Source organism: Canis aureus, chromosome 20 (genome assembly GCF_053574225.1).
Source record: "Canis aureus isolate CA01 chromosome 20, VMU_Caureus_v.1.0, whole genome shotgun sequence".
Lineage (NCBI taxonomy): Eukaryota > Metazoa > Chordata > Mammalia > Carnivora > Canidae > Canis > Canis aureus.
Window position 1 is genome coordinate 19991021 of NC_135630.1, and position 18128 is coordinate 20009148.

Consider the following 18128-nt stretch of genomic DNA (forward strand, 5'->3'; position numbering starts at 1 on the left):
TTCAATACATATTCTACCCATATTGAATTCAAGAAACAGGCTGAAGGAGAAGTAAAAAGTATTTTAAATTTGAAAAATTATGAATGATTTTTAAGAATATTTTCCTACTGTATCAACAACTTTGGGATATTGAATCCTAATGCACATGTTCCTTTCTTTAAGATGCCTGTTCAACTTTTCGTCATCATTTGAATCATTATTGGGAGAGAGATGGAAATTAAATGTATATATTGAACATATAGGGCTTGAGAGAAAAAGGAATAGTGTCTAATAAGACAAGGAGTTGGCCAAGAAAGAGGCAGGAAGCCCCTGCCGGCATAATTGAGCTATGTAAGTGGTATCATTTTCATGTACATCTGTTCTGGGATTCTTCCAAGGGCCTGATTAGGGTGAAAGTAAACTCCTATGAGCCTCAGTTTTTACGAATGTAAAGTTTCCAATTAATCTCCACAGTCTCCAAATAAGTTCAAACCATAATTATACAATCTTCTATCACTTTCCTGGTTTAAACAGTTAAACAGAAAACAAGCAATGTTTGGTGTATATATGTGTGATATATATATATATATATATCATACATATATACACACGCACCTCCAGATGTGGTTTACGCCAAATCCTTCATGAGGTGGACACATTGATATTCTAAAAGTTTCCCTGGGTACCAGCCATCGGCACTGTACTTCATCCTGGCAGCTATTTTACATGTACATAAATTATCCCAAAAGGTGCTTTTGCTTTATTTTGTCAGTGTAAGTCTATTAACATAAAGTCCCGCATTTTTATCTCAGATATTGATTTTTAACCTGGATCATTTGGACATTTCCCCCCACAATCTGAAGTTTTTCACACATTTTGCATATATAATCATTAATTTACTGTCATTTCTCCACCTCCTGTCATTACTGTGGCTGTTTATTCCTTCTCACATTCTCATCCAACTATTAATGAAGCTATCTCTAGCTAATCAACAGAACAGATTCTCACTGTTTCTGCTTCCTTGCCACTTCATCCTCAAATCTTTTTTTTTTTTTTAAGGTTAAATGTTACTGTCTAGAAACCTGTTGAACAGATAGAAGTATTCATGATGGGTACCATTCAGATCTGGTGTTATAATGTTAACATTGAGAAATTAAGCATGCAAGAGTGAGGAAATTCCAAAGTTGAAATTCCCATTAATTCATTCATTTAAAAGATGTAGAATTAAAAGTTCTTATAGGTACCTTAACAAAGGACTCTATACAGTGTATGTATATTTTTACAGTTAAATATATATTCTGTAATACTCAACATTTTTTATTTTTTTTGAGTGAAAGATTGAATTTGGGTTTTTTTTTGTTGTTATTTAATTTTAGTTTTAAGTAGTTAACACAGAGCAATTTTGGTTTCTGGAGTAAAATTCAGTGACTCATCACTTACATCCAACAACCAATGCTTATCATAATAAGTGCCCTTCTTAGTACTCATCACTCATCTAGCCCATCCCCCACTGACCTCCATCAATCTTGTTTCCCTCTCCTTTTTTTCTTTTCCTCCATCTGTTTTCTTTCTTAAATTCCAATATGACTTAGATCATACAATATTTGTCTTTCTATGACTGGCTTTTGTCACTAGACATGACTTAGTATATACTAAGCTCCATCCATGTCATTGCAAATAGCAAGATTTCATTCTTTTTAATGGCTGAGTAATATTCCAATATATATATATTGGAATATTACTAAATTACTATATATATATATATATATATATATATATATATATATATATATACCACCTCTTCTTTATCCATTCACCTGTCAACATATATTTGGGCTCTCTCCATAGTTTGGCTATTGTTGATAATGCTGCTATAAACATTGGGGTACATTTATCCCTTTGATTCTGTATTTTCGTATCCTTTGATACGAAAGGATCCTTTTGTATCCTTTGAGTAAATACCTAGGACTGCATATATGATATACTTAGATAGATATAGAGGGTAGTTCTATTTTTAACATTTGGAGGAACCTCTATACTGTTTTCCAGAGTGGCTGCACCAGTTTGCATTCCCAGCAGTGCAAGAGGATTCCCCTTTCAGCACATCCTCACCAACATCTGTTGTTTCTTATGTTGTTGATTTTAGCCATTCTGACAGGTGTGAGATGACATCTCATCATGGTTTTGATTTGTACTTCCCTGATGATGAGTGATGTTGGACATTTTTTCATATGTCTGTTAGCCATCTGGATGTCTTTTTTGGAAAACTGTCTATGTCTTCTGACCATTTCTTAACTGGGATATTTTTTTGGAAACTCACCTTTTATCATATATGTCATTTTCAAATATCTTCTCCCATTCTGTAGGCTACCTTTCAGTTTTATGGGTTGTTTCCTTTGCTGTGCAGAAACTTTGTATTTTGATGGAGTCCCAGTAGTTCATTTTTGCTCGTTTCCCTTGCCTGTGGTGATGTGTCTAGTTAGAAGTTGCTATGGCCAAGGTCAAAGAGGTTTCTGCCTATATTCTCCTCTAGTATTTTTAATGGTTTTTGTCTCACATTAAGGACTTTAATCCATTTTGAATTTATGTTTGTGTATGGTGTAAGAAAGTGGTCCAGTTTCAATCTTCTGCACGTTGCTGTCCAGTTTTCCCAACACCATTTGTTGAAGAGACTGTCTTTTTTGCACTGGATATTCTTTCCTATTTTATCAAAGATTAGTTGACCATATAGTTGTGGGTCCATTTCTGGATTCTCTATTCTGTTCCCTTGAACTATATGTTTTTGTGCCAGTACCATACTGTCTTTGTGACTACAGCTTTGTAATATACCTTGAAATCCAGAATTGTGATGCCTCCCGTTTTGTTTCTCTTTTTCAGAATTGCTTTGGCTATTTGGAATCTTTTGTGGTTCCATACAAATTTTAGGATTGTTTGTTCTAGCTCTGTGAAAAAATACAGGTGGTATTTTGATGGAGATTGCATTAAGTGTATATATTACTTTGGGTAGGATAGATATTTTAACAATGTTTGATCTTCAAATCAATGAGCATGGAATGCTTTTCCATTTCTTTATGTCATCTTCAGTTTCTTTCATATGTGTTCTATAGTTTTCAGAGTATAGATATTTTCCTTCTTTAGTTAGATTTATTCTTAGGTATCTTATTATCTTTGGTGCAATTGCAAATGGCATTGATTCCTTGATTTCTTTTTCTGCTGCTTTGTTATTGGTGTATAGATATGCAACAGATTTCCGCACATCCACATTGATTTTCTATCCTGTGACTTTGCTGAATTCATGTGTGAGTTCTAGCAATTTTTTGGTGGAGTCTTTAGAGTTTTCTACATAGAATATCATGTCATCTGCAAATAGTAAAAGTTTGGCTTCTTCCTTGCCAATTTGAGTGCCTTTTATTTCTTTTTATTGTCTGATTGCTGAGGCTTAGATTTCGAGTCCTATGTTAAGTAGCAGTGGTGGGGGTGGGTATCCTTGTCTTGTTCCTGACTGTAGGGGAAAGACTCAGTTTTTCCCCATTGAGGATGATATTAGCTGTGGGTCTTTTGAATGGCCTTTATGATGTTGAGGTATGTTCCATCTGTCTCTACGTTGTTGAGGGTTTTTATCAGGAAAGGATCCTATATTTTGTCAAATGCTTTTTCTGCACCTATTGATGAGACCACATATTATTTTTATCCCCTCTTTTACTAATATGGTATATCACATTGATTAATTTGTGAATGTTGGACCACCCCTGCAGCCCATGAATAAATCCTACTTGATCATGGTAAATAATTCTTTTACTATTAAATTTGACTTGCTAGCATTTTACCAAGAATTTTTGTATCCATGTTTATCAAAGTATTGGCCTTTCTGAGTGGGGCCTTTGTCTGGTTTGGAGTCAAGGTAATGCTGGCTTTATGAAATGATTTTGGAAGTTTTCCTTCCATTTCTTTTTTTTTTTTTTTTTTGGAGCAGTTTGAGGACAATAGGTATTAATTCTTCTTTAAATGTCTAGTAGAAATTCCCTGGGAAGCCATCCAGCCCAGGACTTTTATTTGTTGGGGGATATTTGATTATGGATTCCATTTCTTTGCTGGTTATGGGTCAGTTCAAATTTTCTACTTCTTCCTATTCAGTTTTGGTAGTTTGCAAGTTTCTGGAAATTTGTCCATTTCTTTTAGGTTGCCCTATTTATTGGCATATAAGTTTTCATGGTATTCTCTTATAATTGTATTTCTGTGATGTTGGTTGTGATGTCTCCTCTAGAATTTGTGATTTTCTCTATTTAGGTCCTTTCTCTTTTCTTCTTGTTAAGTCTGGCTCCAGGTTTACCAATTTTATTAATTCTTTCAAAGAACCAGCTCCTAGTTTCATTGTTTTGTGTTTTGTTTTGTTTACTCTACTGTGTAATTTATTTCTGCTCTAATATTTATTCCCCTCTTCTGCTGACTTTTTGCTTTATTGTCTATTCCTTTTCTGGTTCCTTTAGGTGTAGGGTTAGGATGTATATTTGAGATATTTCTTGCTTCTTGAGATAGGCCTGTAGTGTAATATACTTCCCTATTTGGATTGCTTTTGCTGCATCTCAAAGGTTTTGGGCTGTCATGCTTTCATTTTCATTTAATTCCATGTATATTTTAAATTCTTTAGTTTACTAGTTGACTCATTCATTCTTTAGTAGGATGTTCTTCAACCTCCATATAGTTAAGGCCTTTCCAAATTTTTTCTTGTGGTTGATTTACAATTTCATAGTGTTGTGGTCTGAAAACATGCATGGTATGCTCTTAATCTTTTTGTACTTGTTGAGGGCTGATCTGTGACCTAGTAAGTGATCTATTCTGGAGAATGTTTCATGTGCACTTGAGAAGAATGAGTATTCTGCTGCTTTAGGATGAAATGTTCAGAATATATCTGTTAAGTTCATCCAGTCCAGTATGTTATTCCAAGCCATTGTTTCTTTGTTGATTATCTGCTTAGATGATCTGTCCATTGCTGTAAATGGGGTGTTAAAGTCCCCTACTATTATTGTGTTATCATCAATGAGTTTCTTTATGTTTGTTATTAATTGATTTATATATTTGGGTGCTCCCAAGTTGGTGGCATAAATATTTACAATTGTTATATCTTCTTGATGGGTGGACTGCTTAATTATGGTATAATGCTCTTCTTCATCTCTTGTTACAGTCTTTGTTTTACTTTTTTATTTTTAATTTCTTTTTATTTTTAAAGATTGCATTTATTTATTCATAAGAGACACAGAAAGAGAGGCAAAGAAATAGACAGAGGGAGAAGCAGGCTCCCTGTGGGGAACTTGATGTGGGACTCAACCCGGGATCCTGGGATCACGCCCTGAGCCAAAGGCAGACACTCAACCACTGAGCCACTCAGGTGTCCCCAGTCTTTGTTTTAAAATCTAGTTTGTCTGATATAAGAATGGCTACTCCAGCTTTCTTTTGACATTTAGCATGGTAGATTGTTCTCCAAACCCTCACTTTCAATCTGCAGGTGTCTTTAGGTCTAAAATGAGTGTTTCATAGGCAGCATATAGATAGATCTTGGGTTTTTTAATCCATTTTGATACCCTTTTGATTGGTGCATTTAGTCCATTTACATTCAGAGTGATTACTGTGAGATAGGAATTTAGTGCCATGTGTTACCTGTAGAGTTCATGTTTCTGGTGATGTTCTCTTGTCCTTTCTAGTATTTGTTGCTTTTGGTCTTTTTTTTCTCCACTCAGAATCCCCCTTAACATTTCTTGCAGGGATGGTTTAGTGGTCATGAGCTCCTTTAGTTTTTGTTTGAGAAACTCCATGTCTCCTTCTATTTTGAAAGATAGCCTTGCTGGATAAAGGATTCTTGCCTGCATATTTTTCCCATTCAGCACATTGAATATTTCCTTCCACTCCTTTCTGGCCTGCCAAATCTCTGTGGATAGATTGCCTGTGAACCTGATATGTCTTCCCTTGTGGGTTAAGGACCTTTATTCCCTTGCTGCTTTCAGGATTCTTTCTTTGTGTATTTTGTGAATTTGACTACGATATACCTTGGTGATGGCTGGCTTTTGTTGAATTTAATAGGTGTTCTCTGTGCTTCTTGGATTTTGATGTCTGTGTCCTTCCTCAGATTAGGGAAATTTTCAGCTACTATTTGTTTGAATAAACCTTCTGCTTCTTTATCTCTCTTTTCATCTCTGGGACTTCTATAATATGAATGTTATTATGTTTTACTAAGTTACTGAGTTTTCTAAGTCTATCTTCGTGATCCATTACTTATCTTTCCCTATTCTTTTCAGCTTCATTTATTTCCATAATTTTATCTTCTATATCACTGATTTGCTCCTCTGCCTTATCCAACCTTTTTTTTTACAGCCTCTGTTTGTGTTTGCATCTCAGTTATAGCATTTTTAATTTTGGCCTGACTAGATATTAGTTATTTTAGCTCTGTACTAAGAGATTCTCTAGTGTCTTCTATGCTTTTTTCAAGTCCAGCTAGTATCCTTATAATTGTTGTTTTAAATTCTAGTTCAAACATCTTTCTTATATCTGTATTGATTAAATCCCTGATTGAGTTCTACCTCATGTTCTTTCTTTTGGGGTGAGTTCTCTCACATCATCATCTTGTCCAGAAAAGAAGAAAGAGAAAAAAGAACAACAAAACAAACAAACAAACAAACAAACAAAGAAATAAAACTAACCAACCAAACAAAAATGCAATAAAATAAGAAAACAAAACAAAACAAAACAAAACCGAAAAAAACATTAGATTCTGGGTGTGTTTTGGTCTGCTTGTTAAAACAAAGATCTCCCCCCCCAAAAACTAAATAAAATGAAAATAGACAAAATTTTAAAAATATGAAATTTATATATGTAAATTTATATATATAAATTTAAAAATTAATAAACAAAAAGGAATTGGAAAATACAAGAAAATAAATGAAAAAATAATAAAAATAAAAGAATTAAAGTAAAAATGAAGCCCGATTCTATTTCCCCTAGAGCTGAAGCTTTGTAACATTTTATGATTAATAAACTCAGTGTGAGCTAGTTGTTTAGGGGAGGGGCCTGTTGCACTGATTCTCAGGTGGACTTGTTTCAGTGGAGATATGTCTCCAAGGTCCAGGCGGGTGGGGCTTTATATGTGGCTCTGGCCTCCACTAGGTGGCATTGTTTTGCTCCTGGAAGGCTTTCAGCTCTGATGGCTAGATGAATTTGATGGCACTGGGCTCTGTAACATTGGAGCTGAAAGTTTGGGCCCCTCACTCCTCAGTGAGCCCTTACAGAAAAGAAATTGGTCACCCTATTTGTTTCCCCAGTTTTCATCTGAAACCTGCCTTTACCCTGCCCATGTCCAAGGCCTTTTTTACCTCAGGTGTGTGACTGAGTTTCAAAACTCCAAATTTCAGGGACACCCATGGCATGGGCTCACATAGTTCCTCTGGGGGACGGTTTCACCACACTTATTGGCCAGTCCCAGGCAAGTGGCCATTTGATTACCGGGCAATTTGGAGTTTATAGCAGAAATCTAGCACCAGGACCCACTGCTCTCTGCCGGCAACCCAGCTCCTATGCCTGGGAATAGAACAGCACCTAGGTATGGTTCATTCTTCCTGCAACCCAGGGGATCCTTAGACCACCCTGTCACTTCTGGTTTTCTGCCCCTCTTTGCCACCTGAGCACCTTTCATGCAGGCACATCCCCAATGGTAATGAACTTAAAGGTTCAGATTTGGCATTCTGCAGCTTCTAATACTATGTAGTAGCCAATGTACGCAGGCTCCCTCCCTGCTGCCACCTCCACAGCTATAGCTCCCATACCTCCTACCTTCCAGGAGTGGTCACTTTTCTATTCGTAGAATTGCAGTTTTTGTTCTCTCAGGGCCTCTGATTGACCTCTTGGGTGTTCAGAATAATTTGATAACTATTTAGCTGTGTTTGAGAGTCTAGAGAAGCTCAGCGTCCTCCTACTCCTCCTGTAGAGTGAAAGATTGAATTTCTACTCAACATTTTACATATTTCACAATTTGACAGTGATTCTGCTTTACAAAAAAAAGAAATAATGGAAATATGGAGACATGTTGCACTCACTGTTCTTAAACCTATCTAATTTTCACATTATCATGTTCCTGATTTAGAAATGCTTTTCCAGGGACGCCTGGGTAGCTCAGTGGTTGAGCATCTGCCTCCAGCTCAGGGCATGATTCTGGTCAGGGGATGGAGTTCCTCATAGGGCTCCCTGTGAGCAGCCTGCTTCTCTCTCTATGTCTCTGTGTCTCTCATGAATAAGTAAATAAAATCTTTACAAAAAAATGCTTTTCCAGTTACAGTCCAGTATGGACCTCTCACAACTCATCATTAAAAAATTCACTCACACATAGCATTTAACTTAGACTTAGCTTTGGCTTGCTCTATCAAGCCATCTTTTCATTATTATCCCAGCACTATATCTCATATAAGACTTTGCCATATCTGTTTTTCCCTTGAATAGTTTTCAAACATTCAAAAATGGTTAATAATTTTTTAAAAGAAGAGTACCTCAGTAAGTTTTTTATTTTAGCATTTAATATTTTGTCTTTGAAAATTATATAATAAGACATTTATTACTTTTTCTTCTCGAGTGGTTTATTAATATAATGTATAATATAGCATATATTAGTATATATATATATATATATATCCCAAGGCTATGGCCTAGCTTACTAATAATCTTTTTTATTTTAAGGAAGTTCAAAATATACATTGGATGTTCATCAATCAATGATTGTTACAGTTTTACTTGGATTCATAAAACAGGACGTTTTCTTTCAGAAGAAAGAAGGTAAGAAATATTATAACTTCTTTTCTATTTCTATTATTTGAGTTTTTAACTTTAAAAATTATCCCCTCTTAAAAATATAAAAAAAATTAAAAAATATATAAAATTTCCCCTCTTTACAAATCTTTTATAGTTTAATCTGTATATTTCCCCCTTGTATCACTATCAAGATTTTTTAATGGGATTTATTAATTTTGACTCCTTTCAGAATTTATTTTTTTCTCAAAATTTACTCATTACTTGGTAACCATTTGTCAAAAAATTGAGTCTGCTTATAAATTCACAACCTTTCTCCATTGATCTTCTCTATTGACATGGTGTAACTTGGCTTTAAACATATAAACTAGGTCATAATCGGAGGTAAATCTCACTTCATCTCTTTTTCTCTAACAATTTTACTTATCTTCAGAATAAAATTGAATATTCTTGCTTGCTCACCCTTTTATAAATTTCAGAATTATGTTATGTAAATTAAAAATTCCATTAAGACTTAATGTGAAATATGTTAAATTTATAAATTAACGTGGTAAAAACAGATATTTCTATAGCACTTAAGTATACCTAGCTGAGAATATGGTATGTCTATCCAGTTATTAATGTTTTATTTTAAATTTTCCATAAGAAATTATAACTTAATTTTTCATAGCACAGCTTTCATAAACTTTATATCTAAATAGAAGACTGCTTGTTATTACTAATGAAAACTTATTTTTTCCCAATATTTTTACTGTGATGATTGCTAGTAAATAGGGATGATGTTTCGTTTTATTTGTTATATATCCATGTACCTTTTTAATCTACTTAATTCATTTAGTTTTTTGTTTGAATTTGTCTTGTCAATCTCATACTTCTGAAAGAATTATCAGAATGCTATGGTATTAATATACTGGATTTAAAATAAGGCTGTAGCACTAAGGGAATCAACTTTGGAGTTTCTCAAAGTTAGTGAGTCAAAGTGAGCAAATAGCAAAGTGGTCTTAGTATGAAGTTGTTATTATTAATATACTTCCCATTATTAAGACATATAGAATATTATCTTATGGCATATGATGGAAATAGGAAAATAATGGACTTCATTTTTTTTGCATGCCCTTAAACATATTTTATATGTTTGTGGAAATTAGAGCTAATCATCTTCAGGGTTGTAGATGGTTTTGGAATATATCTAAAATTGTAACGTAAATAACACAAATTAAATCTTTGTGAAAAGTGTATGGTATAGAAAAATTAGAATACAAATGAAAGATCTGTTGTTAGAGACTATATAGAACATATGTGAAGTTATCTTAAAGTTTTCTCTAAAAGTTACTCTCTCAAGGCTTTTTTTTTTTTTTTTTCCTGTCAGGGAGATAATGATTTATAACTAACCTAAGGTTACTTATCATTTAACCCATTATAATGACCTTCTGTTGTAATTCTTTGTTATATATTTACACAGTCATTTTAAACTCCTGAGTTACCAATTGGCCTGTGGGTCTACTTATATTGTCTATTTTTATTCTTGATTATGAGCCACGCTATTTTATTCCTTGACATGGTTGCTAAGTTTTGTTTATATGCCAGACTTGTAGATGATACATTATAGAGACTCTCAAATAGTATTTAGTTTTGCTCTAGCACAGAATTATATACCTGGATCACCATGATCTTGTGGAGGTTTGGTTTTCAACCTTTTTGATTAGTTGCATCCTTAATCTTATATCATATCCCTTAGCCATATAGTTCTTGTTCCTGAGGCATATACCTTCTAGGGTTTCACTGAAAAATATGATATGCTTATTAAGCCAATCAAACTCCAACAGGGCTCCAACAAATTATTTCTCCGCAATTTGTGGTTGTTAAATTCTCTATTCAGATTAGTTAACCTTTCAAATATTGCTTTCTGCGAAGTTCCTTGGATTCTAATCTTACGTACAAATATTTTAGGAATCACGGAAAGATTTGGATGAAATTTATATCAGGACTTTGATGTTTTCCTCAATGTGACTCCCTTCAGCCTCTCAGGCAGTTTAAAATTCTGAAAGATCAGAATCCTTTGGTCATTTGAATGATTATTCCTCTGTATTTTAAGAAGTAATGATTTTTGTTTTTCTGGGTATCTATAATGTAACTTGGTATGTTTTTTCTTTCTTTTTTTAAAAATTTAGTTTTTAGTGGTCATCAAGCGTCTTGAATCTATAAATTTATGTCTTTCTCCCAATTTGGGGAGTTTTCAGCCCTTATTTTATCTATTTTATATTTTTTATATTTTCCCCTTAGCTCCTCTCTCTCTTCTTTCTAGGACTCCAAAATCCAATCAGTGAGAGTTTGTTCAGATATTTTCAGCAGATACTATTGTGTTTGGAGTATCAGTAACCAATAAAGATGCTGTGTAGAGCCTTTGGCTGGCACTATATGCCAGCAATAACACAGACTTTTATGGAAAAGTCAATGCCAAAAAAACCCAAAAACAAACAAACAAACAAAAAAACCAATGCGATCCTCTGTAGGTATTATTCTTTTGAGGAAAACAAAATAAAAAACAAAACAAAACAAAACTTATCTTTCACTACTGTGATTTAGTAGAAACTAAACACTTAAACAAGAGTCATAAAGTTCCCATGAGACCTAAGAGACTCATTGTGAAATGTATGTGATGTATCTATGAAGCATGCAGTTGGGTATGCCTATGCAGTGTCATAAATGAGATTAGGCTTGAGCATAACTGAAAAGTATAAGTAAATTATGTGAGCAAGTATGTTTCCTACCATGTTCTTCACTATCTCTCCTCCTGCTTTACTCTTTCCTCTTTCAATGTTTAGCTATAGCTTCTGGAAAGTTTCCTATGACTAGTTGGCTGAGAAAGAAAAGAAACAAACAAACAAAAAAACATAAGGCACAGCTTAATGGTGGTTCTGCAGTGGTTATGCTGGCTCCACCCTAAATTGGGTAAATTCAACACTATTGCCTCAAGGGTGGCCCTGAAAGAAATAGTAAAAGAAAATTGTCAAAATGGCAGAGTTTTGAGTAATGGGTTTATTGTTTATTTTATCTGGACTGAGAGCCAGAAATACAGATTTTATTGATTTATTGGCGTAGGTAATGATTTGGTTGGATGGTTAGAGACATAAAAGAATACAACTGGAAAATTGTGATAAGGTAGTATGAGAAAGATGACTTGGATGGTCTTTTTTAAATGGGCAGAGTTTAAAAGTATTTTTATTTCATGAAACAAAGTACTGCCCAGAGAACAAACAGTGGAAGAGAATGCTATTAATCAGATAGTTAAGATGACCTGTTCAGCAGATGTTACTCTGACTCTTGCCTCAGCCACCCTTGTTCTTGCTTAATAGTCTTACTAAGTAAGCTTATTGCTTGAGTTTATTATACTGGTTTAGGAACATGGCTTTTTACCCCGAAAGGCCAACAAACTCCCCCAAAACCCTAAACATAGTTGAGTACCCATGTACCATCGAGAGGGACCAACATTGATCCTGCTATGTGTAGCATGTTGATTGCACTAGAACATCTCTATGATAAAAGGGCAATGCTTTGTTCTCACTGAAATAGACAGTTACTATGGATATGGATATAACTTTCCTTCTCACAATACCTCTGCCAAAATTACCAATCAGTGACTTATAGAATGTCTTGTTTATAACTGTGGTCATCCACAGAGCATTGCTTCTGACCAGGGAGCTTATTTTAAAGTCAATGAATTTTAGAAATGAGCTCATACTCCTGTAATTCACTGGTGTATGTACCTCATCACCTGCAGCAGTTAGCCTGATAGAATATTTTAATTGCTTTTTGAAGACACAATATATGCCTTCAGGTGAAAAGCTGTATGTTGTTTGAGATAATATCCTTAAAATTGTGGTCTAGCCTCCGAATGAGCAGCCATATATGACCCTGTTTTTTTCAAAACCAGGAGCTATGGGTTCAGGGATCCTGGTATGGCAAAGGGAGTGATTTTATCACAATTACCCCTAAGATTCTCTAACAAAAATTTGGCTGCCTGGGTTAGTACCTTTGGGCTATGATAGTTTACAAGTGTTAGTTTGCAAGGGAGGACTACATTCACAAAGGGACAAAGAAATAGTTCCACTAAATTAGAAGCTGAACCTGCCACCCTACTTTGGGTTTATCATGCCACTGAACCAATAAACAACAAAAAAGGAAGTTACTTTCTAGAAGAAGTCATCCTGGTTACTAAGGGCAAAGTGGATTGTTAATACACCAAATTTCATTTCTGGGGCCAAGGAAGAGTGAGTCTGGAATGCAAGGAACTTTTCTGAGAGACTTCCTAGTGCATCTGTTTTTTACCATATGATATTTATCATGTGATAAATTTCAATAGAAAAAAAACCCAACTAAATAGAGACAAGACTTTGGCTGGATCAGACTCTTCAAGAGTTTGGGGGCACCTGGGTGGTGCAGTTGGTTAAATGTCCAACTCTTGGTTTCAGCTCAGGTTGTAATCTCAGGGTTGTGAGATTGAGCTCCTCATCAGACTCCATGCTTAGCATGATGTCTGTTTAAGATTCGTTCTCCTTCTACCCCTCTCCATACTCTCAAATAATTAAATCTTTTTAAAAAAGGAATAAATATTTGGAAATATACCAAGCAGTGAACATTAGCCCATGAAGTGCTTGCTGAGGACAAAGAAAACAATGTTTAAATAGTACCTATGGCCATGTGACCAGTGGTAGGGAAAAAATAAAAAAACAATTTTAGTAGTTATTTTTATTCTTTGATGTGAATGCATGTGTGTGGGTGTGTATTACCTAGTTCTTTTTCTTTTTTTTTTCATTTCTCACTCTTTCACTACATGAAATGTGTTAAGAGCAGTTGAACTTCTATCTCAGTATTTGAGTTGTAGACTATCAAAGAAGGAGGATGATTCAACTAGATGGAGGGCCTTAGGATGGATAAAGTGAAACTCTATGTAATCTCTTTACCTAAGTGTCAGCATATTAGTGTTTGTAAGACAGAGAATCACATAAAAGTGGTGGAAATATAATTTTGATGTTATCTATTTTGGAGATTATATATGGTTAAAAGATGATCATAAAAATGCTTCAAAGCTGGTAGAGCTAGATTGTGTGGTATGAATTAGAGCTGGCAAAAACAGAAACATGCATAAGGGCATTGGAAGGGTGGAAGTTAAGGGTGGAAGTGGTCATCATTCTCAGATGGTCAGATAAGTCTCAGACAGGCACATAGGTGGTCAGTGGGTCCCAGTTTATTTTCTCTTTATTGTCCAGTTTGTTTTCCCAAACACTGGCCCTGCTAAGACTGATGTGAAACCAGCCACCAGATGCTTGACTGTGGACTAACAAGAAGAAGAAGGGGCTCACCATAGTTGCTCTGTGGTCTCCCATTTTGTGCCTCCAATCTAGTGCTTTGATATGCTTCATGTTTGGGTTTGCCCTCGAACTCCTGCTTTTCTACTGGTGCTCATGCTTCAGGCAGATGGGTCAGTAATTCTTGTCATTATACATCAATTTACAACCTTTCACTTCCCTAGCACCTTCCATATTTGTGTAAGATATACTTTGTATAATAAATTTCTATTTAACAGCACTTGTAGTTACTCTTCATTTCTTAATAAACCTTAACTAACATAAACAGTGACATTATTTTATAAATTTCTGGCTAATATTGCTTCATTTATAGAAATCAGCCTGGTCTCCTTAAAATCTTCTCATGTTTTTTCATAACTTCTATTTTTTAGCTTATAATTTTATTCATAATTTTAAATGCATATGTTTTTATTCTGTATCTGAAAACCCTGTTATCTAAAATCATCAGTATGCATGCAAATGCCTCTTAATAGGTCACATCAAAGAATAGCATTGTACTCTACTGTAACTGAGAAAGTCTACCTTCAAGGAACCAAGAAATATTTCCCATTCCTAGCTCTTTCTGCAGGTAACTGCTCATTCATTATATTTGTGGGCAATTCGACATAAGCTCTTTGAGAGGACATTTTGAATGGTCTTAAATGAAGTTTTGAAGTTTTAAGCTAAAATTGTTGGGAAAGTTATTGGAATAGACTTAGATGTCACTGACTTGTAAGCATAATTAGCTTTTCTACCCAGCAAAGTAGGGTGTTTAATACAAATTTGGTGGCAATTATTGAAAAATAATTCTTTCATGTACTATTCTGTGTTGAACTCCTCAAACCTGTGAAGACAGACTTAAAAAGTCAAGCTCAGATCTCATTCTTTTCATCTCCATGGCCTTTACATTAGGTTCTCTTGTCCCAGATTTCCCCAAAACACCAGGAGCGATCTTCTCATTCCTGTGCTTATCTTTCTACAGGGGCAATCTAATTTTGTAATGAATTAGTGAGAGACTCTATTATATCATAAAATCTGTTTTAAATTCGAATTCAAGTTAGTTAAGGTATAGTGTATTATTAGTGATTCATCAGTTGCACATAACGTCCAGTACTCATTCCATAAAGTGCCCTCCTTAATTCCTTTCATCCAATTACCCCATCTCCCCACCCACCACCCCTCTAGCAATCCTCAGTATGTTTCCCAGAGTTAGGAGTCCCTTATAGTTTACCTCTCTCTCTGTTTTTATCTTATTTTTATTTCCTTCCCTTCCCCTCTATTCATCTGTTTTGTTTCTTAAATTCCACCTATGAGTGAAATCATATGATATTTTTCTTTCTTTGCCTAAATTATTTTTCAGAGCATAATATCCTCTAGTTCCATCCAGATTGTTGCAAATGACAAGATTTAATCCTTTTTGATGGCAGAATAATATTCCATTATATATCATATATATACACACACACACACACACACACACACCATATATATATTCATATATACCACAACCTCTTTTTCCATTTATCTATTGATGGACATCTGGGCTCTTTCCATAGTTTGGCTATTGTGGACATTGTTGCGATAAACACTGGGTACATGTGCCCCTTTGAATCATTGTTTTATCTTTTGGATAAGTACCTAGTAGTGCAATTGCTGAGTCATAGGGTATTTCTATTTTTAACTTTTGAGGCACCTCCATACTGTTTCCCAGAGTGGCTATACCAGTTTGCATTCCTACGAACAGTGTAAGAGGGTTCCCCTTTCTCTGCATCCTTGTGAGCATCTTTTATTTCCTGAGTTATTAATTTTAGCCATTCTGAGTGGTGTGAGGTGGTATCTCATTGTAGTTTTTATTTATATTTCCATGATGCTGTGTGATGTGGAGCATTTTTTCATGTTTCTATTGGTCATTTGTATGTCTTCTTTGGAGAAATGTCTGTTCATGTCTTCTGCCCATTTCTTGACTGGGTTTTTTGTTTTTTGGGCATAAAGTCTTTATAAATACATGTGTTTCCCTTTATGTTGTCTAGTTTGGTAGTGGTGATTAGAGAAGTATTAAAATTGGCCCAAATACTTAATGAAGTTAAGAATTACAGAATTGGCATGGGACTGATATTAATCTAGTAAAATTACCTGTATGATAATTAGATACTCTCTTGAGCTTTTTCTTAATTCTTTATTTTTTTCAATAATAAAATTAAAAATGTGTGTCATGATATAAAAAGATAAAACCAAAGACCCACATATGCTAGAATATTATACATTTCAATAATTACTTAAGTTAAGGACAGTATGAAAGCAGAGCTGCTTTTTCCAGAGAAAAATATTTTACTAATGGTACAAGTATAATAGCTTCTAAAGTTAGAAATGAGCTTGAAACATTTGAACTCATCTTAAAATTGTCTTCAGCTCTGGAATAATATAACTTTTGAAAAGTCATTTCTAGGTAAATATAGAAGCAGAGTAAGAGATTCAAGTAAATATTTTTGTAATTTGCACAGCTCAAGCTTCTATTCCAATGAGAGACATTCTAAAATGATTTCTTTAGCTATTATTTATTAGCTATTATAACAGTTCAGTGGTTTGGATCTTTAAAACTCCAAATTACAGTAATTTGAAAAATTTAGAATCCACATGTATCTATGAACAGTAAAACTTTCTGTTTGAGAACACTCTCCTCATGAAGTAAGATATAAATTTCCTTAATATTCATTTAAGTACATATTGGTAATACTGCAAATCCTGCCTAAAGTTTGTCCAAATGCAGTCATGTAGCTTTTATAATTGAAAAGACCTCCCAAGTCATCATTAAATGAAACTGCAAAAAGTATCTTGGCTTCATCTTTAATTAGAATCAAGCCTTCTTCCCATAGGACAAGCACCTCATTAAAACACATTTCCAAACGACTTACATGATTCTGTGACAAATGTGGATCTCCCAGGTGCTTTTTAGGTTGATGGGGGAATCTGCTGATTGGTGCTTGCCTTGAAGACAGTTCAGACTTGATTGATTTCAAGGCCTCAACTTAAGCACTGGAAGAAACTGCCAGGCCAGGCAGGAAAAGTGAGTTCCCCTGCAGATGTGCAGCTGATCATTTGTGTGATCTTAGACAATTCTCCCAAACTCTAGTGGCCTTTATTGGATAACTAAGTATGTGTGGGAATGACTATGTGGAAGAGAATCTCTCAACTTCTAAGAATCCTTTAATGCATAATTCTGGTACTGTGTGTTTATGAATGTATCCATTCCCCAAATCACATCAAACAAAATATCCGAATTACCATGGATTTTTCCATGCCTGGCCTACATTTATACATTCTCTTTGGAAATATTTAGCCCTATAACTTCCCTCTCCTTCCCTTCTGCGTATTTCTAAGAAAATAAGATCTAGAAAAGATTTTGTAATTCTGTCCCACCGTGAATATAGGCAAAACCTCAGATCATCTGGAACTAAATATCAATGTTACAGACTCATATCAATGTGCATTTCTGTTTCCTCTATTTCCTTCTCTTTTTTTCTAAGTTGTTTTATTTCTGTGTTTGGTTGTTTTGGAGGAGAGGTAGCATTCTCTCTTCAGCATTATTATTAATATTTACTTTGCAACTTTTAAAATTGCTAACATAACCTGCTTTTATCTCAGGCTATGGCTTGATTTCTTGCTTGAAGAACACTTGCACTTATCTGGTTTCAAATTTTATACATTTTTAAGGAAGTGTTTTGTAAATTCTCTTTTAGTGTTCTGTTTACTTCAGGATTGCTCTTATCTTTCTGTAATACCTACAATTAGTACGTAAAGATTTAGAAAAGATTTGTAAAAGTCCCTCAGGGAAAATATGTATCTACCATCCTGGACCCTGAGACAATTATTTAAACAAGAGAGCTGGCAAGTGTATTATTCCTTCCTTTCTTTCATATCCCTCAATGTATTTTTAAGAACTCATGATTTTATTTTTTATTCTGAACTGTTCTTAATTGCCAGAGCATTCCAAGTCTTTCTTTCCAGGAAATATCTAGA

General features: G+C 34.5%; 2 long non-coding RNA genes across 18 annotated transcripts in view; one reads left to right on the top strand and one right to left on the bottom strand.

Annotated features, from left to right (window-relative positions):
• The window catches only part of LOC144291523 (uncharacterized), a 777143-nt gene that overhangs the window by 388964 nt on the left and 370051 nt on the right, over positions 1-18128 (top strand). For 10 of the 13 annotated variants that reach the window (XR_013358835.1, XR_013358836.1, XR_013358837.1 and 7 more), the window contains one exon: positions 8695-8790. This is a non-coding gene — a long non-coding RNA (uncharacterized LOC144291523). The remainder of the gene's footprint in view (positions 1-8694; positions 8791-18128) is intronic. The other 3 variants (XR_013358839.1, XR_013358833.1, XR_013358830.1) reach the window with 1 other exon arrangement.
• The window catches only part of LOC144291525 (uncharacterized), an 87149-nt gene that overhangs the window by 19344 nt on the left and 49677 nt on the right, over positions 1-18128 (bottom strand). For all 5 annotated transcript variants that reach the window (XR_013358847.1, XR_013358845.1, XR_013358844.1 and 2 more), the window contains one exon: positions 7798-7945. This is a non-coding gene — a long non-coding RNA (uncharacterized LOC144291525). The remainder of the gene's footprint in view (positions 1-7797; positions 7946-18128) is intronic.